Source organism: Emys orbicularis, chromosome 2, assembly GCF_028017835.1.
Source record: "Emys orbicularis isolate rEmyOrb1 chromosome 2, rEmyOrb1.hap1, whole genome shotgun sequence".
Classification (NCBI taxonomy): domain Eukaryota; kingdom Metazoa; phylum Chordata; order Testudines; family Emydidae; genus Emys; species Emys orbicularis.
In genome coordinates this window covers 139,657,587-139,681,469 of record NC_088684.1, presented here as the reverse complement: position 1 = coordinate 139,681,469, position 23,883 = coordinate 139,657,587, and positions in this window count along the sequence as shown.

Genomic DNA, 23,883 nt, shown 5'->3' with positions numbered 1-23,883 from the left:
CACTTCTCTCTGCTCTGGCAGTGTAAAGGGGCTTTAAACAGGAAATAAACTATACCCGTCTTAAGGCTCTTTTATGCTGCCAGAGTGATGTAAAGTGCCTTTAAAGTAAATTGGAATTAGCCCCTGTACATGTGACCACTATATTCTAATGGAAACATTCTTCTCCTCCATTCCTGGCAGCTACAAAGAATGAATCCTTTCTATATGCTCCTAGGCTTATTCTAGGGTTACGTTTGCCCTTCTGATGGCAGTTTTTGCTCTTTTCAGATGCATCTTCATGCTGTTTCTTTGTTCTCTCTTTCATAAGCTATCAGGATACTGCAGTGCTTTAGAAATGATTCCCTGCGTCAGTTAAAAGAAACAGAGAGTCCTGTCGCACCTTTAAGACTAACAGATGCCTCTGTTGTGTATTAGTTCTTCACTTGGAGATGTTTTGTGATTGCTGGTGTCTACCTGCAATCATAACCGCACTCAACTGTGCTCTTCCCCAACTTCCATCCCACGTTGTCATGTCACTTCATTGGACACTTGCTTTACCCTGCCTATGTTACTTTTAATGCCTTTCCAGGTGCGTGCTGACCTGTGCTGGGATCACGTTAGATCTCATAAGTCAAGTCGAATCAGTTTTGGACTGGAGACCTGCAAGTGACCCCCAACATGCTGTAGGAAATGTTGCTGGTGACTGAGTTGATATGACTCTTCTTTCTGAGTCATTAGTGAAACAGTGACCCAGCACAGGGCTAACATGTCCCCTGCTGCTAGAGGAGTTGTTTTTGGATGAGACATTAGCCAAGGTTCTGACCGTGTGTGGCCAGCAGTTTTTGCAAGAGAAGGGTTGTTAACTCAAGCGTCCTAACAAAATTACATTGGGAACTCTGCTTTCTCCACAGGCGCTCTCTGCACTGAGAAAGTGCTTGGCTTTCATTCCACTTCTTCCCTTCCCATGAGGCTTTGCTCCTAGTTTACAGTTCTACCCGTGCCTGTACTGCAAGCCTAGAATTCTCTTGATCAGTGGCAAGGGCTGGGAACAAGAATATATTGCCCCCCTAAAAGAGCCCTGTGACTGTGTAAAAGTCCTTTTCTTCCATTGCTTGTCTGAAGGAATTCTGATCCTGCACGCTCTTTGCTATTACATCTAATACACTAATTCCAACAGAGAATAAGGGCCATAGAGTAAACTAAAATCCAATTCCAAAAGTCATACTCTATTGAGAGAGCTTTCAAAGGAGAACATCAGCATTGGCATCTCATCTGAATTGATTGCAGTAGATGGCAAGAATACAAATTTTAAACCAGCACAGGATTCTGATAATGCACCTACACAGAGGGAGTTACATGAGTACAGAGAGAAAACAAAACCCTTGTATTACCATTCAGGAAGTGAATAGTACATGGAACAAAAATAGTTTTGGGGGGGCAAGAAGAATTCTCATTAAAATCAATCTTCTTTCTTCCTAAACTCCATTGTTCATGCCATGTATTCTATATTTCCTGTACATTACATTCTACAGTAATATTGTGCATCTGAGTTTAAAAGAGGGGGTTTCACAGGCCTCTGTTGGGCTATCTGATTTTATGTAGACAGGATGCTAAGGAGCACTGGATTGTCTATTACTCTAGAGTTGACATAGAGTTACAATGAGATGGATGGCAGTCATGTATCCTGCTATAGAATGTTAGCAACATAAATCACCGCCACTTAATTGTAAGGAATATCTAAAATTCAGCTAAAGCTTAGCTGCCTCTCTCCTTTCATCCGTCTTTAATATGTATGACAGGAAACAAAGCTTACATTTAAGACATTCCTGGGATAGGGAAAGAGTAAACTAATGAGAAAGCCACCAAAATTTATAGAATTTCACTGTACTGAGCCCCATTGGAACTTGAACAGCTTGGCAGTTGTAACACTGCAGAATGTTTTATTATGGTGCATTTCCCACAAGGTGAATTAAAATAAGGATTAAAAAGACCCTATAAATCAGATTTTTATAGCTGCCTAAACCACCTGCAAACTGTTGGTACTTGTTTTCAAAATCCACCATCATTCTGCTGTCAAATTGATCTCAGTTTCATTAGCTGAGCTGGCGTTGTCTGTGCTGGCATAATCTACTGGTTGCATAAATTGCTGGGAGTTTAATTGTAAGCAATGTCTTAATTTTGTCAACAGCATTGCAGAGTGCCAACGATACCCTTTATGTTCTATTTTTAAGTGTCTCTGCTGAATGTTTTTTCAGCAAATTTTACCTCATTGGGAAATAACAGAGATTATATGAGCCCTTACTGTAGGCAAAGGGATACTGTGCATGAAGCCTAAAAGGATAGATCACCCAGGGATTCCAGTATTGGCAAAATGCTCCCTACTCAAACGGTAACTTGGTAAGACGTGAGGACAACAGAAGTGACATGTTTGTGTAACTGAGCTGGCAAGTACTGTTGAATAAAAGTTGATAACAGGAGTTTGGGGGGGAAAAAAACATGTGTGCTACCATCTTATTGCCAGCAAGCTTTTGAAACCATAAAAACATAAGAACGGCCATACCGGTCCATCTAGCCCAGTGTCCTGTCTTTTGACAGAGGTCAATATCAGATGGCTTCAGAGGGAATGAATAGACTGGAAATTATCAAGTGATCCATCCCGTCATCCAGTCCCAACATCTGGCACTCAGAGGTATAGAGACACCCAGTGCATGTGGTGGCATCCCTGACCATCTTGACTAATGGCCACTGATGGACCTATCCATCAATAGGATCCATCAGTTGTAGAAGAGGTCAGAGTAACTGAAGTAACAGAGGGGTAGCCGTGTTAGTCTGAATCTGTAAAAAGCAACAGAGGGTCCTGTGGCACCTTTAAGACTAACAGAAGTATTGGAGCATAAGCTTTCGTGGGTGAATGCCCACTTCATCAGACGCAAGTAATGGAAATTTCCAGAGGCAGGTATAAATCAGTATGGAGATAACGAGGTTAGTTCAATCAGGGAGGGTGAGGTGCTCTGCTAGCAGTTGAGGTGTGAACATCAAGGGAGGAGAAACTGCTTCTGTAGTTGGATAGAGTAACTGAAGACACTTTAAATCCTGGACTAAGAGCCTGATTCTCCACCACTTTGCAACTAGTGTAGCAATTTGCACTAATGCAAAATGGCCATAAAACTGCTGCCATTTGGATCTGTGACTTTTTTTTTTTTTTTTTTTTTTACACTCACTTGGCAAATGAGCACAGAAAGTGCAAGGCAGTGGACAATCACTGAAGCCCCCAGTAGCCAACACTGCAGCTTATATGACCCATATAAATAGCCAACACTATTATACTTGACCCTTAATTAATGGTTCACCTATCTTAGTGGCTGTGCAAGTCAACATTTGCCATACAGGGAAAAAAGATTATAGGACAAATTATCTAAATATTATGCATGCTCCAATGGCCGTGGAAATAGTTGTCAAGGAGAATTTCCTGAGATGATTTATTGACAAGAGGTCTGATGCTCCTACTCCCACTGAAGTTTTATTATTTATTTCAGTAGGAGGACGATCAAGCCATTGTCACTTATTTTTGTGTGTGCCACTTTTAACATCTTGTGGAAAACTTCTTTAATGCAGAGATTCAAGGATATTTCTAAAGTCTGCAGCATTTCACTGTAGGATGTTGGTGTAAAATCTCTTTGTCTCATCCACAAAATGAATCTATACTGTCTGATTTACAGTAATTTCCAACACAGAACTCACATTGATGACAGCATACAGAGGGCTTGATTCTGAGAGGTACTGGCACCAATTGGAAACATGCAGTTCTGTTCAAGGAGAGGCTTGGGACTATACTCTTTGGGGAATGATGCCTTTCTCCTCTCCTGTGCAAATAATCTTCTGTATGTATTTCCTACACTGATTCTCATGGTCCTAAAAAAAATCAAGCAGGACAAAGACAAAAATCAAGCAGGACAAAAATCAAGCAGGACATATTGACTGGACCAACCAGGTCAAAACAAGTTGGGTTTCCTTGGCTTACCTTCTTTGCGTCTCCTCTCAACTGGCCATCAGTTTTCCACTGACACCCAGTCTTCTCACACAGTGTTTGGTGATCTTCCAGAAAACACCATCCTGGCCACTATGGATATAGAAGCCCTCTACACCAACATTCCACACAAAGATGGACTACAAGTCGTCAGGAACAGTATCTCCAATAATGTCACGGCTAACCTGGTGGCTGAACTCTGTGACTTTGTCCTCACCCACAACTATTTCACATTTGGGGATAATATATACCTTCAAGTCAGTGGCACTGCTATGGGTACCCGCATGGCCCCACGGTATGCCAACATTTTTATGGCTGACTTAGAACAATGCTTCCTTAGCTCTCATCCCCTAATGCCCCTCCTCTACTTGTGCTACATTGATGACATCTTCATCATCTGGACCCATGGAAAAGAAGCCCTTGAGGAATTCCACCATGATTGCAACAATTTCCATTCCACCATCAACCTCAGCCTAGACCAATCCACACAAGCAGTCCATTTCCTTGACACTACTGTGCTAGTAAGCGATGGTCACATAAACACCACCCTATACCGGAAACCTACTGACCGCTATACTTACCTACGTGCCTCCAGCTTCCATACAGGACACACAACACGATCCATTGTCTACAGCCAAGCTCTAAGATACAACCGCATTTGTTCCAATCCCTCAGACAGAGACAAACACCTACAAGATCTCTATCAAGCGTTCTTAAAACTACAATATCCACCTGCTGAAGTGAAAAAACAGATTGACAGAGCCAGACGAGTACCCAGAAGTCACCTACTACAAGACAGGCCCAACAAAGAAAATAACAGAACGCCACTAGCCGTTACCTTCAGCCCCCAACTAAAACCTCTCCAGCACATCATCAAAGATCTACAACCTATCCTGAAAGATGATCCCTCACTCTGACAGATCTTGGGAGACAGACCTGTCCTTGCTTACAGACAGCCCCCCAACCTGAAGCAAATACTCACCGACAACCACACACCACAGAACAAAAACACTAACCCAGGAACCTATCCTTGCAACAAAACCCGATGCCAACTCTGTCCACATATCTATTCAAGTGACATCATCATAGGACCTAATCACATCAGCCACGCCATCAGGGGCTCATTCACCTGCACATCTGCCAACGTGATATATGCCATCATGTGCCAGCAATGCCCCTCTGCCATGTATATTGGCCAAACCGACAGTCTCTACGCAAAAGAATAAATGGACACAAATCTGACATCAGGAATCATAACATTCAAAAACCAGTAGGAGAACACTTTCAACCTCTCTGGCCATTCAGTAACGGATTTAAAAGTGGCAATTTTGCAACAGAAAAGCTTCAAAAACAGACTCCAACGAGAAACTGCTGAACTTGAATTGATATGCAAACTAGATACTATCAATTGAGGCTTAAATAGAGACTGGGAATGGCTGAGCCATTACACACATTGACTCTATTTCCCCCATGTTAAGTATCCTCACAGCTTCTTGTCAAACTGTCTTAAATGGGCTATCTTGATTATCACTACAAACGTTTTTTTTCTCCTGCTGACAACAGTTCATCTTAATTAGCCTCTTAGAGTTGGTTGGGCAACTCCCACCTTTTCATGTTCTCTGTATGTATATATATCTCCTCACTATATGTTCCATTCTATGCATCTGATGAAGTGGGCTGTAGCCCACGAAAGCTTATGCTCAAATTAATTTCTAAGTCTCTAAGGTGCCACAAGTACTCCTGTTCTTTTTGTGTTCAGGGAATATCCTTAACCCCAAAATGAACATGCTGAAGCTCAAGGCCTGGTACCTAGATGGTTCTCAGCTCCACAGAGGTTCAGAAGCTTCTTCTAAACAATAGAAAAGATTCTACCAGAAAGATTTATCTTCAGAAAAGGAAAAGGTTTTACCACGGGTGTGCTCGCTGTAGTTTGTCTTCTCTTGACTCTCCCGTCTCTGAGGTGTTAGACTACTTACTGTGAAGACAGCACGACGTTCACCTCATTGCCATCACAGCTTTCCATTCTCCGGTACAAAGCTGTTTGGTATTTCATAGATTCATAGATTCTAGGACTGGAAGGGACCTCGAGAGGTCATCGAGTCCAGTCCAGTCCCCTGCCCGCATGGCAGGACCATGTCTAGACCATCCCTGATAGACATTTATCTAACCTACTCTTAAATATCTCCAGAGATGGAGATTCCACAACCTCCCTAGGCAATTTATTCCAGTGTTTAACCACCCTGACAGTTAGGAACTTTTTCCTAATGTCCAACCTAGACCTCCCTTGCTGCAGTTTAAGCCCATTGCTTCTTGTTCTATCCTTAGAGGCTAAGGTGAACAAGTTTTCTCCCTCCTCCTTATGACACCCTTTTAGATACCTGAAAACTGCTATCATGTCCCCTCTCAGTCTTCTCTTTTCCAAACTAAACAAACCCAATTCTTTCAGTCTTCCTTCATAGGTCATGTTCTCAAGACCTTTAATCATTCTTGTTGCTCTTCTCTGGACCCTTTCCAATTTCTCCACATCTTTCTTGAAATGCGGTGCCCAGAACTGGACACAATACTCCAGCTGAGGCCTAACCAGAGCAGAGTAGAGCGGAAGAATGACTTCTCGTGTCTTGCTCACAACACACCTGTTAATACATCCCAGAATCATGTTTGCTTTTTTTGCAACAGCATCACACTGTTGACTCATATGCACATTTGCTCAACCTACAACATCGAGGTTTTATAAAAAGGTCCGTCAGATCTCTTCCCTAATGTTAGACAACCTGCTCCCACCTGAGACTTAAATTTAGTTCTTCATTCTTTGATGAAGCTGCGTTTTGAACTGTTAGAAACCTGCTTTCTTCTGAACCTCTCCATGAAAATGGAATTCCTAGTAGTTATTACCTCTGCCCGAAGGGTTGCAGAACTGGGCGCTTTAAGGTCTGACCCTCCATATACTGTCTTTTTCAATGACAAAGTGTCTCTTTGACCATATCCATGCTTCTTACCCAAGCTTACTTTGGATTTTCATATCGATCATTAAATTAATCTCCCAGTTTTCTACCCCAAACTCATCAGTCAAAACAGAAAGCTGTCCTTAATCCTTTACATGTCAGGTGAGCATTGGCATATATGTGGACAGGACTAAACCTTTCTGATCCTCCATGAGATTGTTTCTATTGCAACCAGAGCTAAAGGGGTTCCTGTGACTACCCAGAGGTTTTCTAAGTGAGTTTCTGGTTGTATACTCACCTGATATGAGGCTGCTAATGTACCTCTAAGGTCATTGTTTATTCTATGAGATTGTACTCCATGTCTGTGACCCTGCTAATGGATGTGTCTACTGTGGAAATATGCACATGGGTTTTAGTTCCCCCTTTCTCTGGACACTATGCCTTAGTTGATGCTTCCCAGGCAGATGCTGACTTTGGCTTGGCAGTCCTTCCGACAACCTTTGACTGAGTTCTGTAGCCTCTATACTCCTTCAGCGGTACTGCTAGGGAGTCACCTCAAGTGGAGCACCCACAAGGACACTACTTGAAGTAGAAGGAGAGGCTACTTACCTTGCACAGTAACTGGAGCTCTTCAAGATCTGTGTCCCTTTGGGTGCTCCACTGCCTACCCTCCTTCCCTTTGCTTTGGAGTCTCATTCCGTTGGGGCTTTGCAGTGGAGAAGGAACTGAGGGCATGGCATCCATGCATCCCTGTGTATTCTCAGTATGGGGCATGAGGATGCATATAGCTCATGCATGAGCTGAACAGGCACTGCTGCTGAAAATCTCTGAAGCTGCATGGGGCACAGGCACATCTAGGGTGACCAGATGAGAGGAAGAAAATATCGGGACACCGAGGGGGGGTCTGCCGGCAGAGGGGGAAAAAAAAAAAGAGTGCTGCCGGCGGCGGAGCAAATTGTGTCCCGACCAGAGATCGGTCGGAACGCAGGACAAACACCTAAAAATCGTGACAGTCCCGATTTTATCGGGACGTCTGGTCACCCTAGGCACATCTCAAATGGAGCAATGTGGCGGGGTGATGCCTCAGTGGCATGGCACCTCCTGCTGGTTGTCCAGGGAATTAGATCTTTTCCAGCTCCAGAGTGCCCTCTGCCAGCTGATTCCTCACCTGCCATTGGCCCCCGTGTCCCTCCCGGACCCTGGTGCCCTTTACATCAGGGTTTCTGCCCACCTCAGTACCTCCTCACTCTGGGTCTCCCCTCCCAGGGGAACCCTCAACCCCCTATCCCCACCTTGCCTCAGTGGCTACTGCCAGTCTCCATCTAGCTCCCACTCCCTGGGGCAGGCTGCAGTCTGTTAACCACTCATCATCGGCAAGGCGGGGTTGGACCAGCTGCCTCTGCCTATTCCTGGGCTGCCCCTCTGCAGCCCTGGTACCCTTTTGTGGGCCCTTAACTCGGCCTGCAGCCTCGGGCTTAGCTAGGCTGGAGCTCCCCAGCTCCCTCTGCCCTTCCCCAGCACTGCTCCACCCTAGGTACCCTCCTCAGCTTCCCAGGCAGCCAGGTCCTTCTCTCTCAAGAGGCTAGAGAGAGAGTCTCTTCCAGGGCCACCCAGAGGATTCAGGGGGCATGGGGCAAAGCAATTTCGGGGGCCCCTTCCATAAAAAAAAGTTGCAATACTATAGAATACTATATTCTTGGGGGGGCCCTGCAGGGCCCGGGGCCTGGGGCAAATTGCCCTACTTGCCCCCCCCTCTGGGCGGCCCTGGTCTCTTCATCCTTCTGGCCCACCACCCTCTTATAAGGGCCAACTGGGCCATGATAGCTGTGGCTCCTTTCCCAATCAGCCCAGCTTTTCCCCTGCCACAGCCCTCTCCCAGGGCTGTTTTAAGCCCTTCAGGGCAGGAGCGGAGTAACCACCCCACTACAAGCAACCAGAGGGGGATCACAACTCAAAGAACTCCGGGTACTGTACAAGGTAAATAACCTCCCCTTCCTGGGTTCTGAAGGACCAATAAAACTTCTTGTTGCATGCTGCAAATGGTTTCCCTTGGGCAGCTCTGTATATGGAGCTCTTAATTCTGAAGTTGATCAATACCTTCAACAACCGGCTCCACAGCAAGTGCCTAATATACAATAGGATTCTCACTGTGGATTGAAGGGAAGGACTTTGTCCTGATTATATAAAAAATAAACACCATTCTGTATCATTGCATGGAACAAGAAATAGTCCATCACCAACTGATGGATTGATTTGTCCTGTGATTGCTCCTCCTCCCCCAGAGCTCTTTAGCAATATACCTTATATTTAATGGAATAGCAAACATAAAAAACTCCTGATCTGTAGAACATAAAAGTCTGATGCTCCTCTGTTTCAATATAAAATCCTTCACGGATTTTGCTAACACATACTGTACAAAGAATCCATCCATCTCCTTCATCTTAACTTGAAGTGATAAAACCAGGGCCATTGGGTTCTTAGGAATTTCATTTATCTCCATGGTACTTTGCAGTTCTATAGCAGCTCTCAGAAAGGAATTAAGAGCAATTTACAAACACAAATTAATTAAGCATCACAGTATCTCTGTAAGGGAGGTATCTTTATCCCCATTTTATAGATGGAGGAGACTGAGGCATGTAGAGGTCAAATGACTTATTCAAGGCCACAGAGTTACAGTGGCAGGGCCTGTTTTAATGAAATTCTCAGCTCCAGGGCCTCATCCCACAAGGTGTTGCACACCACTTGAAAAACCCTGCACACCTTTACCTCCGTGTGAAGGAGTATACTACTCTTCAAGGGCCAGCCAGGTGTTGCAATCAGGACCGCCTGTGTACAATCCAGGAGGCTCCCTACTCCACCTAGAGGACTAAACTATTTAAAACATGAAGGGGTGAGGGGTGGCTGCAGCTCCACACCTGGCAAAAGTGGGTGATCCTTAGCCCATTTCCCTGAAGACTGGTCTGACTAGACGCACAGATTTTTGTTTGGGGACTTTTAAATTCTCAGACTCCAAACAAGGGGTCTGAGGGAAGAGTCTTTAAACTACCATTCCAGTGGTCCTTTCAGAAGGCTTCATTAAAGAGAGGCACACTGGTGTTAATTAGTGTTTTGTTTCTCCTTGCCTGGGCTGTTAAAGTCAACTCACTGTTACCCCACTGAAAGGGAAACTGAGGCAGGCCTCAGCCGAGCCACACACTGCCACTGGGGAGTGCATAGGTGTTACCCAGGGTTCTTTCAACCCAAAGCTCTTGGTAACTTTTACTCTGTGCGAGGTGGTGTCAGGAAATAAATCAGGGGAGACACGGCCGTCCGACCGATAGATGGCTGGCACAAAGAGGACAAAGAGGCTGGCACAAAGATAGATGACTGGCACAAGAGTGCTTTAAGTAAAGTTTAGCTTTAAGTGAGTCTCAAGCACTTACACACGTCTGCAACAGGTTAGTAAAACACCCCCAACCCTCGATAATTACCGAAGCTGAGTGTGGCTCTCGAGTGGCACAGCGGCAGCCAGTGGGGAACACAAGATGCATCCAAAGGGAAAGTCCAGTCCCGAAGAGTCCCCTTACCCCAAACTTTCCCCCCTTATTTTATAAGTTAGTCAAGCAAGAGGTTTTCTTCTGATTATTGATTAACCAGGTGTGGGTTTTTCCAGAGTTTGCAGCCTTGAGGCTCTTCTAAAATGCATGTATCAGCAACTTCAACACAATTCTTATCAGGAAGGACGCGGGGTCAAGCTGCCCTTTCTGAGGCACCCAAACCCCTCTCCCCTCCTTCCTTGGTTAAGCTATGCCTGCTGACTTGGCTGCTTTTAGCAATAAGCAAAAGTGGGTTCAGGCACTTTACTGGTTTGCTGACATCTCTCCATACGTAGGGGTAGCCAATACCTTTTACACTCTCTTACCAGGCGATGGTGGTTGAAAGAGCTGAGTACGTCAGTGGAGATGGTCAGCATCTCTCAGGATTGGATCCCAATTTTGTAGGCTCAGGCATCAATTTAACAATGCACTTAAGTATGTGCTCTAGTCCTACTGGTACTATGGCTATTAAGTTTCCCAATTAAGTCCTGATCCAAAGCCCAAGACCCCCGTTGACTTGAGTGGGTTTGGGACAAGGTCCTTCGTTCAGGTGAGCTTTGTACATGCATCCAACTTTCTGGGATGCTTAACCCACCAGACTGAACCATTGAACTTTCTGAGATTTTACCCCATATTCATGCCCAACCCATGTGTTCTGCAGGTGGCTCTTCAGTAACTAACAAATCATTGTAAATACACCTCTACTCTGATATAACGCGGTCCTCCGGAGCCAAAATTCTTACCACGCTATAGGTGAGACCGCGTTATATCGAACTTGCTTTGGCCCCCCTGCTCCTTGTCCCGTGACCGCCTCCTCCTGAGACCCCCATCCCTAATCACCCCCAGAACCCCACCCAACCCCCCTGCTCCCTGTCCCCTGACTGCCCCAACCCCTATCCACACACCCACTCCCCCTGATAGGCACTCACCGGCAGCAGGGAGGTTGGGGAAAGGACGCCTCCCCGTACTCACCTGCGGCAGGAAGCAGAGCGCCGTGGCTGGGAGCTGGCGGAGTGGAGCGGGCTGCTCCGCTTCCACCGCTGCCTGTGAGTGCGGGGAGGTTGGGGAAAGGACGCCCCCCTGTACTCACCTGCAGCGGGAAGCGGAGCGCCGCAGCCCCAGCCCACTCCGCTTTCCTTGTCCCAGCCCCAGCCATGTCGCTGGGGGTGGGAGGGGCTGGGGAAAGGTCCTGCACTCACCGGCAGCGGTGGAAGCGGAGCAGCCTGTCCCCAGCCTGCTCCACTCCGCCAGCTCCCAGCCGCAGTGCTCCGCTTCCCGACGCAGGTGAGTACGGGGGGCATCCTTTCCCCAACCTCCCCACACTCACCTGCGTCGGGAAGCGGAGTGCCGCGGCTGGGAGCTGACGCGCTGCTCCACTGGAGCGCTGCTTTACCGCGTAGTCTGCAAACCCGTGTTATATCGGGTCGCGTTATATCAGGGTAGAGGTGTATTTGGCAGGCAGGAGTGTGTTGGTTTGGATTTCCTAGCTACTCAGTCAGTAGAGAGAATTTTTGTTGTTGCTGGGAGTTTATCCAAAATTAGTTCAGAGTGAGAGAAAGAGTTGACCACCTACCGTGAATGCGTTTTTCTTGTCTCTGCTGCTTCTCTGTTCAGTCTCATCTTCTGAGTTGAAAATTAGAGGGGCAAATATACAGTGTATCATGGGAAGGCATCCAAGATTCCTGTTTTGAAGAGGGAGGCGCTCATCAGTGGCAGAACTCAGCAGAGCCCTTCTGTCCTTAATGATGCTTCCAGGAGCACTGAGAATACGTTCTCGATGCATAGCTGGCTGTTGGGTAGCTCAAGCAGCACTCGATTCTGCCACCATTGAAGCGGATGGGCAGACTTCAATGGGTGCAGGATCGGACAAGCAGAGATTATCCATTTGTTGGCAGTGCTGGTTACAACAGCTTTCACTGATGTCTTTGGTCACAGAAATATTCTTCCATGGACTCGGAGGCAGATGGAGTTTGGCCAGGTTGTCTTGCACCACTTTGAAGCGCTGATAAAACAGACAAGTCCTATGTCAGGATAACTCCCCTAAAGTCGACAGCACATCAATGTACAGAAAACCACATTAGAGGCCAGATTTTTGGCTGGTGTAAATGGCTATAACTCCATTGTCTTCACTGGAGTTATGCCAAATTACACCTGCCGGGAATCTGGACCCTTTTTCTTGCCTTATTGAGTTTTTATGGACGTGAAATTAACCCCCATCATTAATGTGAAAGTTGTGACTCAACACTGAAATGTCATATAAAGCTCAGATCCACGAGACTTCTGTTTTGACTTCAGTAAGCTTTGGATCTGACCTGTAAAGAAAAGCCAAACAGGGTGCTGTGAATCTGCCCATACTTCAATGGATATTATTTGAGTAAAAAATGGGGTTGGAGCAGTAAATAACTTCAGGGAAATTTGCACTAGCTTAAATTGTGTCCTAGCTTAAATATTCACTTGGAGTAGATTGTGGAACCCTTATGTTGGTGAGTGGTTACTCATATGAGTAATCCTGTTAAATTCAGTGGGATGAGTCTTGTGAGTAAATGCTCACCAATGTTAACAGTTCAGCAATCTTAGCCAGTAGTGATTTTGGGGGTTTGATAACATCAGGAGGAGGTTAATCTGAAAAATTCTAAAAATTGTGTCCTATGGGAAAGTGCCCTAGATGGGAAGGGAAAGCCTTAAGGTAAAAATAAATAGAATAGAAGGATGAGCGCATTGCAGGATCAGCTGCTTCCTTTATAATCTAACAGAAATGAGTAACATATGCGATTCATTGTACTGTAGCTCATCTGTGGTTTAACAGCAAGCTTTAATGCCTGTGGTATTTGCAGCAAATTACTGTAGTAGGTTTATAATTTCCAAATGGAGGGGAACAAATATTAATTATGCACCAGTTTCACAGTCAGTCGGAGTCTTTGGAACAAGCCCCATGTGAATACATTTACCCACAGGCATAAAACTTTTATAATGCAATGTTTGTACTTACATAAGCAATAAGTTAATGCAAAAATATTGTTTTTAAATATATGTTGTCACTCAAATGAAACACAGTTAAACATCGTTCATAATTTAACAGGTAAAGAAAAAGTTTGCAAGGTGATTGTGCAAGACTCCATCTGTTCAGACAAGCTAAAGCAACTAGAGGACATCTTTAAAGGATGAATGCAAGAGGTTTTGTTATTGCTCTTGATGAGTTTAATTACAGAGAATAGGGACCATTAAATATGTCTACAGGACATATTGATTGCTGCATAAATGTACACATCCTTTTAAAGGCAAAGTCAAAGAAGATTCACCTTTAATTATATGAGCCATCAAGACAGACATTGTTGAAAGAAGAAATATTTGGCAAAGTAGAAGCATCTCTATTATATTTCATCTGTAAAGAACCTTAGGGTAGTTAGCAAGGGGGAAATTCACCAGTGTGCAGAGGGGGCAGCACAAAACAAAATGCATCATTATGGGAATGTCTATTCTGCAAATGGGGGGAGGTGTGATTGCGGCACATGTAGATATACCAGTATAGCTAGCTTCAAGATAGCTCATGTAATAATAGCAGTGAAACCTCAGCAGAATGGGTGGTGGCGGGAGCAAGCATCTCAAATATGTTCCCAGTGTTCCAGTTGGGCAGGCTGAGGCCATGCCGCCACCACTTGTTCTGCTGCATCTTCACTATTACTGTTATTCAAGCTAGTTTGTGCTGCACTCGCTTCTCCCAGTCGCAGTGTACGCTCACCCCAAGACCCCAGAACAAGGCTGATGTGATGCATACACCTTGTGCTGCCCTTCTGTATGTGAACTTCTCTCCAAGGGAATAGTTTGCTTCCGTGGTTAGAGAAAGGGGCTGGGATTCCAAGAGTCCCAAGTCTGCAACTGACTGGGTCTGTTACCTTGGGCAAGTTACTTGTAATGGGCACGAGGCCACTTACCTTGTTGGACTGATTTTTGTAAAGTGCTGTATGGCCCTTGGATAAAAGCTGTGCTATATGATTTTAAAGTATTACTGTAACGTTTGCCTCCATAGGATGGATTGCTTTCATACTTCCAGAGGAAGGCTCTGTTTTGCTTAGAAATTTTGGGGCAGATCCTCAGCTAGTATAGATCAGCATCGCTCCATTGGAGCTGCACCAGTTTACATCAGCTGAGGATTGTGCCTTTTGTTAAGAGTGAGGGAGAGGCAATGTTTCCTAGTGGATAGAGCACTATACTGAGACTTTGGAAATCTGGGTTCATTCTTGGCTCTGCCACTGGCCTGCTGGGTGACCTTGGGCAACTCATTTCACTTCTCCATGCCGCCGTTTCCCCATCTGTAAAATGGGGTTAAAGTGTTTTGAGATCTACTGATGAAAGACACTATGTAAAAGCTAGGTATTATTACTATTATTATGTCTCCACAAGAGGCTTTAGTTTTTTTAGCTTACATTTTCCTTTGATTCATGCAATAATATCAAATAGCTGCTTCCCTTATGAGAGACTTTTCCATACTCTAATAAATATAACTAGGATGAAGCTTTTCAATATATAATCAACCTGCATTTGTCTTTAATTATGGTCATTCTGTAATTACGGTTCCTGTGGGCCAATTCCCTTATGGGGAAAAAATCCTATTGAAGAAGAGCTGACCTGAAGAAGAACATTGTGTAGCTCAATAGGTTGTCTCTCTCAACGACAGAAGTTGGTCCAAAGTAAGATATCACCTGCCACACCTTGTCTCTCTAAATTTTCAATAGGCATTTTGGACGATCCTCTTATATTTAACAGAGAATTCTATTCCCATATAAAAATACTATAGGATGGCTCAAAAATCTATAGAAATGATTGAATTATTTATTAAATATAGATTTTAGAGTAATTTTTATAGAATTCTATACAATAACTATAGATCCTTATTCCTTTAATCCTTACTAGATATATTTCAGATGGGTTCCTGACTTCAGATTGTTGTAGGCTGCTTGAATGGTGAGTTCTGTTTGAGAATCAGTGCCATAATATGGCTTTTTAGTTATGAATTTACCTTGTACAGAAAAATATCATTCCCTTCTGAGAAGGGGCCTGATTCTGATCTCAGTTACACCAGTAACTCCATTGAAATCAGTGGATTTACACCAGTGTGAAATTAGAATCACGCCCAGCAAGGTGTGAAGATGGTGGTACTGTTTTATTTTATACACCCTTATTAGTTGATTCTGCAGTTGAATTCTTCCCTTAGTATATGTATTGCAATCATTTCAGTTACCCACTGGAAAACAGTTTAAGACATAGTATTTTACCACTTAAACTCACTTTTTGACCAATTTACACAACTGCAATGTTGTTGTGGTATTTGTGTGTGCAGAGGGTGGTATGTTTTGTTTTGTTACTTGAATGCATTCAACCGTTTGGCAACAGCTGCTCCTAAAAATGAATGTTGTCATGGGGATTAAGGTGAGGACAGAATTTACCGGTCATGGGCACAGCTTCTAAAAAAGAACTGCATCATATCTCTAAGATCTAACTGCCTATACAGTCTGCTAAACAAAATATGGGAGACTAGGGGCAAAATTTCGAGAAGTAAATGACTTAGGAGCCTAAGTCCCATTTTCAAAAGTGATTTAGGCACCTTTGAAAAATTTTACCTTAAATGCCGTAGAAATTTTGATTGTCCCAGCTTTCCTTCTATCACTACATGTATTCCACAAATAAGAGTAACTAGGCTAAATGTAATTTGAAACAAATTTAACTTCTCTTCAGTTGAAATTTAAGGTTGAGAACATTTTTACCGTTTTCCTACATGAACATCTGACGTTTTCCCTAGAAACCAAATGCCCTAAAGACATACGGGATTGCTTATTCAGTTATGGCTGCCTTCCTAACTCATAGTTTTTAGAGAATTTATTTTTAATGACTTTATGCCTCTAGAAAATGCCAGCAATATTGCTCATAAATCATTGTCCTTTCCTTGAGCTCTCCTGGATTAATATAAATTCACTTTAATTACATTTCTGGTTGGAGAAATTGCACTTAATCCCACCTGTTTTTATAAGCAGGTATTAAGTAGACTGCTGCAGGCCATTAAATAGCAGTGGTATAGGTTAATATTGTGATTAGATATAGATGAGCTGTATTGAGGGAGAATTTATATGCCACTAGGTATATATAAGGCATTTTAAAGAGGGAGGAGTTATGCTGTACAATTTTTCTTAACTGATTAATGTTTTCCATTTAGATCTACATTACGTTGTATAAATTTGCCTATTGTTGTCTAGAATTATTAAACATTTGTTTGGTGTAAAAGGATGCATATTAATGGTGGAATGATAAATAACATAGCCCCCCAATCCTGAAAGTTGATCCACATAGATGTGATAGGGGGTAGATTAAATTTAAAGAATGCTAAAGAACAATTATGAGTTGTTAGTGAAGCCAGCTGCAACATCTGCTCATTTACATATGTAATCTGGTGAGTCAGCATTGCTCTGTGTCTAAATGGTAGACCTCTCAGCCAGACATGAGCCAAGATGATGTCAGATACCTAACTATATTTTGGCCCAATACTGTAAATTATTCCAGTCACATGGATCCCCATGCCATTTTGGAGTTTAACTGGAGTCTGAACAGTATCATTTCACACCCACTTTGCACTAGTATAAATTACTGCACAAGGTACAGCTGCGAATATGGTGAGTTGGCTTCAGTAAAGCTACTTCTGTGTCTGTGTACATGAGATCAGAATTGGGCCCAGTGGGAGTTTGGGCGTGGGAGATCTCCCAAAGTACCCAGCTTTTTACGGTTGTTGCCCCTGTTTTTGGCTGAATACCAAGCTGAGAAAAAATGTCCTATTAATATTTTATTTTTCTTTGGTGGCATATTTTGACATGATTAAACTCAAAGTACTGCAAAAAAAATATTGCCAAGCAAACCCCGCAGCCCAAGGAATAAGAAATAAAGCTGTGCTCCAGAGATGCTAGCAAAATCTTACCAGCTTTTCTACAGCATAATTAGTAGCATAGCTCCTTCCAGTCACCAATCTCCTTAGCTCTGTCCCCAGGCCGTAGTTTGCCCACTTCTGGTGTAGACCTACCTTCAGTGCTTTCTCCCCCATTGCTAAAATGGGGATATAAATGCTTACATTCTCCCACCCTCTGTCTGTCTTGTCTATTTAGAGTTTAAACTCTTCAGGAGAGTGACTGTCTCCTACTATATATGCTTAACACTTAGTACAATGGGGTCCCAATCTCATTTGGGGCCCATAGGGCTGCTGTAATACACCTCTATCTCGATATAACGCTGTCCTCGGGAGCCAAAAAATCTTACTGTGTTATAGGTGAAACCGCATTATATCGAACTTGCTTTGATCCGCCGGAGTGCGCAGCCCCCGCCCCCCGGAGCACTGCTTTACCGCGTTATATCCGAATTCGTGTTATATCGGGGTAGAGGTGTACAAATAATACATTATAATAATTGGGATTCGTTCCTATTAAATTCTATAGAATTTAGCATAAAGGGAGTCAGCACAAGATTTTTCTGCTTATTTCCAGACCAAAAGGTCCAGAGTCTGAATTGTCAACCCTTTTGATCTTTCACTTAGCAACACAAGTCTGTGCCTATACAGGCAAAGCCAAGAAGATTTGTAGAGTTTTGCCAGCCTGGGTAATGGAGCTTGTTAGAACAGAGTCTGCTTTTGCTTTTAATTTATTTAAACCTCACAAGAGGGGAGACTCTAAAGGCAAATGACAAAGTTTCAAAGTCCATTACGATTGTGTAAGTTGCGTCATATGATCATGTCCCCCTGTAGGGGGTCGGAAGAGAGGAGAGGGAATGGCCCAGAGTAGAAATGGAAGATGTACCCCAGTTCTGAGCTAATGAGAAGGAAATGAGATATTGCTCTGCAAACTCACAAGCAGATATCTTCTTTGATTAGAAGCAATAACCTGAGCCCTTGATTTTTACAGACTGTGGTCTACAAAAGGCATTGTGTAAAATCAGATCTGATTGTGAAGTAGAGAGGCCCCGAACGTAGGGACAGGAAGAAAAGGGCAAAACCTAATTTATGCCACTGTGGGGGCAGTAAGGGTTAGTGAGTAGGGCACTTAACTAGCACACAGGATTCTGTTCCTGCTAGGAGAATGAGGAGTACTTGTGGCACCTTAGAGACTAACAAATTTATTTGGGCATAAGCTTTCGTGGGCTAAAACCCACTTCGTCCTGCTAGGGTAGGTCACTTTCTCTCTTTCCCCACCCCCCAACCTCTGATTTGGTTTACACATCATGCTTCCAAACACGAAGGTTACTTTTGTGTGCAAGGCACTGGATTGGAACTCAGAGATCTGCCATAGATTTCCTGTGTGACTGTAGACACATTTAACTTCAGTTCCTTCCTTGAAAAATGAGGGTAATAACACTTCCTTTGTTTAGACTGTAAACTCTTCCGTGCAGGTACTGTCTCTCACTAGGTGTTTGTAAAGTCTCTAGCACTATGAGGCTCTCCTCTTGGTTGGAGCTTCCAGGCACGACTGAAATACAAAGAATAAATTAAGAAGAAGTTAGGTAACTAAGGCCGGCTCTGCACTTAAAACTTAGATCAACCTAGATACATGACTCAGAGCTGTGAAAAATCTAGTTAGATCAACCTACGCCCCACTGGAGATGCAGCAACGGAGGAATTCTTCTGTTGACCTATCTATTGCCTCTTGGAGAGGTGGATTATCTACATTGACAGAAACACTCTGTCAATGTAGGAAGGATCAACACTACAGTGGCATATCTGCAGCTGTAGCTCTTGCAGTATAGAGAGAGCCTAAGGGCTTGGCTACACTGGCGCTTTACAGCGGTAGCGCTCCCGCGGCAGCGCTTTGAAGTTTTGAGTGTAGCCACGGCCTAATTCAGGCCAGCCACTGGAGGTTTAAGTCTGAGGCTTGGTGACTGAGTGGGAAGTGCTCCCAAGTATAAAGCAGCTTAATTGGAAATTACTATTTTTTTCTATTAATCTACCTTGAATAAACACTTAAATAAAATCGTACTTGGCATTTTGGTGAGATCATCAGCTGGTGTAAATTAGTGTAATTCCATTGTGATTTCCACCAGGTCAGGATCTGGTCCTTTACCACAAAGGAGCTCAGAGCACTTTAGAAGCAGTAAGCAATTAACCCTAATAACACCCCTGTATGGTAGATAAGTTTGATCATGACCATTTTACATGAGGTATTGAAAGGCCAAGTTATTTTCAAGGTGACAAGGGGCTGGTCTACACTAAGGGGGGGGGATCGATCTAAGAGACGCAACTTCAGCTACGCGAATAACGTAGCTGAAGTCGAAGTATCTAAGATCGAATTACCTGGGGGTCCACACAGCGCGGGATCGACGGCTGCGGCTCCTCTGTCGACTGCGCTACCGTCGCTCGCTCCGGTGGAGTTCTGGAGTCGACGGGGAGCACGTTCGTGGATCGATATATCACGTCTTAACGAGACGCGATATATCGATCCCCGATAGATCGATTGCTACCCGCCGATCCAGCGGGTAGTGAAGACGTACCCAAGGTGACAATGTGAGAATGTGGGTGAGCTGGAAATAGAACCCAGGAGTTCTGCTTCCCAGTCACCCGCTTATATAACTTAGAAAAACTCCCTTTCAAACATTGTTATTAAGAAGATCCACACAAGATCAGGACCCCGCTGTGATGGGCACTCAACAAACACATAGTATGAAAAGAGCTGTCCCAAAGGAGCTTACAGTCTCAGTCTAAACAGACAAAGGATCAGAGGGGAGGGGGCAAATGCACACAGAGAGGACACAACTTTCTCAATATAACTATGGAGATAGGTTGCAAAGCCAAGAACAGAACCTAGATCATCTGAAGTCCAAAGCCTGTTCTTTGAATATTAGCCTCCAAATCCCAAATTTTTGTAGGTTCTGCCATTATTACTCGTGGGAAAAGATGAGAGACTATGAACGGAAGTTGTTTGTTTTTTTGTGGGGGCTTGGGATTGGCAGGGAGGGGGTTAGCGGTTAAAAGTAGGACAAAGGGGAGCAGAACTCCTGGATTCTATTCCCAACTCAATGTGTGTCATTTTATGACCTTGGAAAAGCCACTCAGCCTTTCAATGCCTCATGTCAAATACAAGGTGCGTTTGATGAAATGCTGTTGACATGGATCCTTAGCTCAAAGTGGAAACCTGGCCTTGTTAGACTGGACTGTGGTGGTGGTTGTTGAAAGTAGCATTCAATTCCAGTATGATCCCCCCTCCCCCCCTTGCTTCCATCCTTTGCAACTGCCAAGACAAGAACTGTGGCCACATTTCCCTCTACCAATTGTGGCAAATCCAAAGAGTTCTATAGTATTTATGTAATAGCAGCTAGGGACCCCTCACCAAGATCTGACCCAATTTCACTAGGTGCTGTACGTACATACAATGAGAGATGATCCCGAGCTTACAGTCTAAATAATGGCGGGGAGGGAGGAAGTATTACTATTCCCATCTTACAGACTGGGAACTGAGACACAGAGAGCATAAGGGCTGGATTTTCAAAGGTATTTAGGTTCCTAAGGATGCAGATAGACACCTAGTGAGGTGTCCAAAAGTACCTAAGCAGACAGGGCTGGCTCCAGGCACCAGCCCAGCAAGCAGGTGCTTGGGGTGGCCAATGGAGAGGGGCGGCACGTCTGGCTCTTCGGCGGCAATTCGGCAGCGGGTCCCTCGGTCCCTCTCGGAGCAAAGGACCCGCCGCCGAAGACTGAAGCGCCGGCGGTAGAGCTGATCGCGATCACGGCTTTTTCTTTTCTTTTCTTTTTTTTTGCGCTGCATGGGGCGGCAAAAACCCTGGAGCCGGCCCTGTAAGCAGATTAGGCACCTAACTCTGATTTAAATGGATGGGAGTTAGGTGCGTAGTGGGGTTTTAAAGTCACCTATCTTCATCTGTAGACACCTAAATACCTTTGAAAACCTTGCCCTAAGAAACTTTCTGCAGTTCACAAAGGAAAATTGTGGTAGCATTAGGAATTGAATGGAGATTTACTGGGTCCCAGTCCAGGGCCTTAACCCTAAAGCAACCCTTCCTCTTGATGCGTTGGCCCACCATTTCTTCTCTCCTGTCAGCACAGGTGATACCTCTACAGCTCATACCTTTATAGCTATGAAGCATTTGTTACAAAGTGTCATAGTCCCTGGGTACCGCTGCCCTTTCCGACACCCGTTTCTAGTCCCCCGAATGCACCCCTTTCAAATGCCAGCTCCATGCCTCCACTTCGCTTCTGGGTGGGATCCCACAATCCAACCACTCTCTGGCTGGATCTCTGAGTTACACCCTGCCGTCTTGCCAACTTAGCAGGACCAAAGTGCTGGGCCGCTGCAAAAGTTTCCGTCTGGGAGCCTGTGGACAGTAACACAGCAGTGACACAGCTTCTTCAGAACAAAGCTTTATTTAATTGCCAAAATGGTGCAAATGGATTTAAAACCTAAAGAGACCAACACATTACACACGATGCTACCTATATTAGGCATTCCACCTCAAGCCCCAAGGACTTAGCTTTGGTCCCCTCCCCCATTCTCTTGTGTACCCACATACAGCCTGCTTGCTGTAGACCCTGACTCTCAGGGTATGTCTGTGCAGCAGGGGTAGATATATGCTCACTAGCTCTGACCTAAAATAGCAGCGTAACTCTAGCGGCATGGGCAGTGGCTTGGGATAGCCACCCGATCTCGGACAGGATTGTACTAGGGCAGTTAGCCCATGCCACAGCACAGGCAGCCATGGCTACACGGCTATTTTTAGAGTGCCAGCCTGTTCAGCGCTAGCGTGTGCACCTCTTCCTGAGTTGGGAATTGCTCCTCCTGGCTGCACTGTAGATGTGCCCTCGGTCAGTCTGTGCCAGCCTGCAGCTGCCGGCAACTTCCCCCACTGCCTTTCTGCAGGGTACAGCTTTCAGCTGCCAGATTCCCATCATAAATGGAGGTATGTCCGATATTAATAAGAAATAATACTTTCCAGTTCTCCACACTGAGGCTTAGTTGACACTTAAAAGTTCGATTGAACTGGCTACTTTGATCAGGGGTGTGAAAAGAACCACACCCTTGCCTGACCTAGCTCTGCTGCTCTAACACCCAGTGTAGACACAGCTGTGTTGACGGAAGAATGCTGCTATTAACATAGCTACCTTTGTTCAGGAAGGTGGTGCTCCTACACTGATGGAAAAGCCCCTTTGGTCAGGATAGGCTGTGTCTATGCTACAAGGTTTTGTTGGCATAATGATGTAGCTATCTTAGTATAGCCTCCGTACTGTAGCCATACCCTTCATTTTTGGCAGTCCCCAGAGAGCTATGTATTTATTTATAGGCGTGCTTGTCACTAGCATCTGAGGTGACAGGTAAACTGTTGGCACACATGCTTGTGACACAATAAACTCCTTTCACAGCCAAGCCTTGTGACAAATTCCTGTTGACAGCCCTCCTCCTGCATTGCTGGTGCCAGAAGAAGTTTGCAGAAATATGTACGTGAAATCATGTGAATCTTGAAGACATGAGAGTTGACAATAGAAGTCTTGGGGGGGGGAGGACCATGCAAATGATGTACCATAATTGTTTATATAAATATGTGAATAGAAATGTGCTACTAGTACAGCATAGCTACTTTTTTTCATAGTGAAAAGTCAGTCATATATCAATTAACCTTAAGCCAGATAAGTAGTTGAGGATTAATTTCCATGATAATATTGGAAACTCAGAGGATGCAGAGGATTTGTTGGAAACTATTTGAAATGTCGTTAATGTCCCTTTTAAATGCACAGAGAGATAACAGAATTAGAGTGTAAATCCCTCCCCCCAAATTTTCCCCCTCCCAAATAAAAAACATAGGACCACTGAAGTCCAGATTCTCAGCTGCTGTGACTCAGCATAGCTCCATTCAAATCCAATTTATACCAGTGGGGGAATCCTGCCATTGCTAATGTGGGAACAGAATAGTGATTCTGAACTGTTGTGCGCACAGGCAGGATGCTGATAGAATCTCAGAATGTTAACCAAAGCCCTTCTGCAAATCAGTATTGCTCTACACTTGATCCGGAGCAGGATGCCCCCTCAGATTGGGCCCATCCCTGCCATGGACAGAGCACCTTCTGCAAGGTCCCAAGTTTCTACATCTGCTGGCTTTGGCGGAAGCCAAGGGTGCTCAGTCCCTGGCAGGATCGGGCCCCAAAAGTAACTTTCCAGCAGTACTGACTGTTTACCCTTTTGGGCAAAGCACATCTTCAAAAAATGTAAATATTCCAAGGGCTAATTTATACCCTTGGGATTCGGGGAGACTTTTTGTTAAATGATTGACGGGCGGCATGATTAGCTATTTGTAATCTCCTAATTAGCAGAAATGTCACTTGCATTTCACTGCC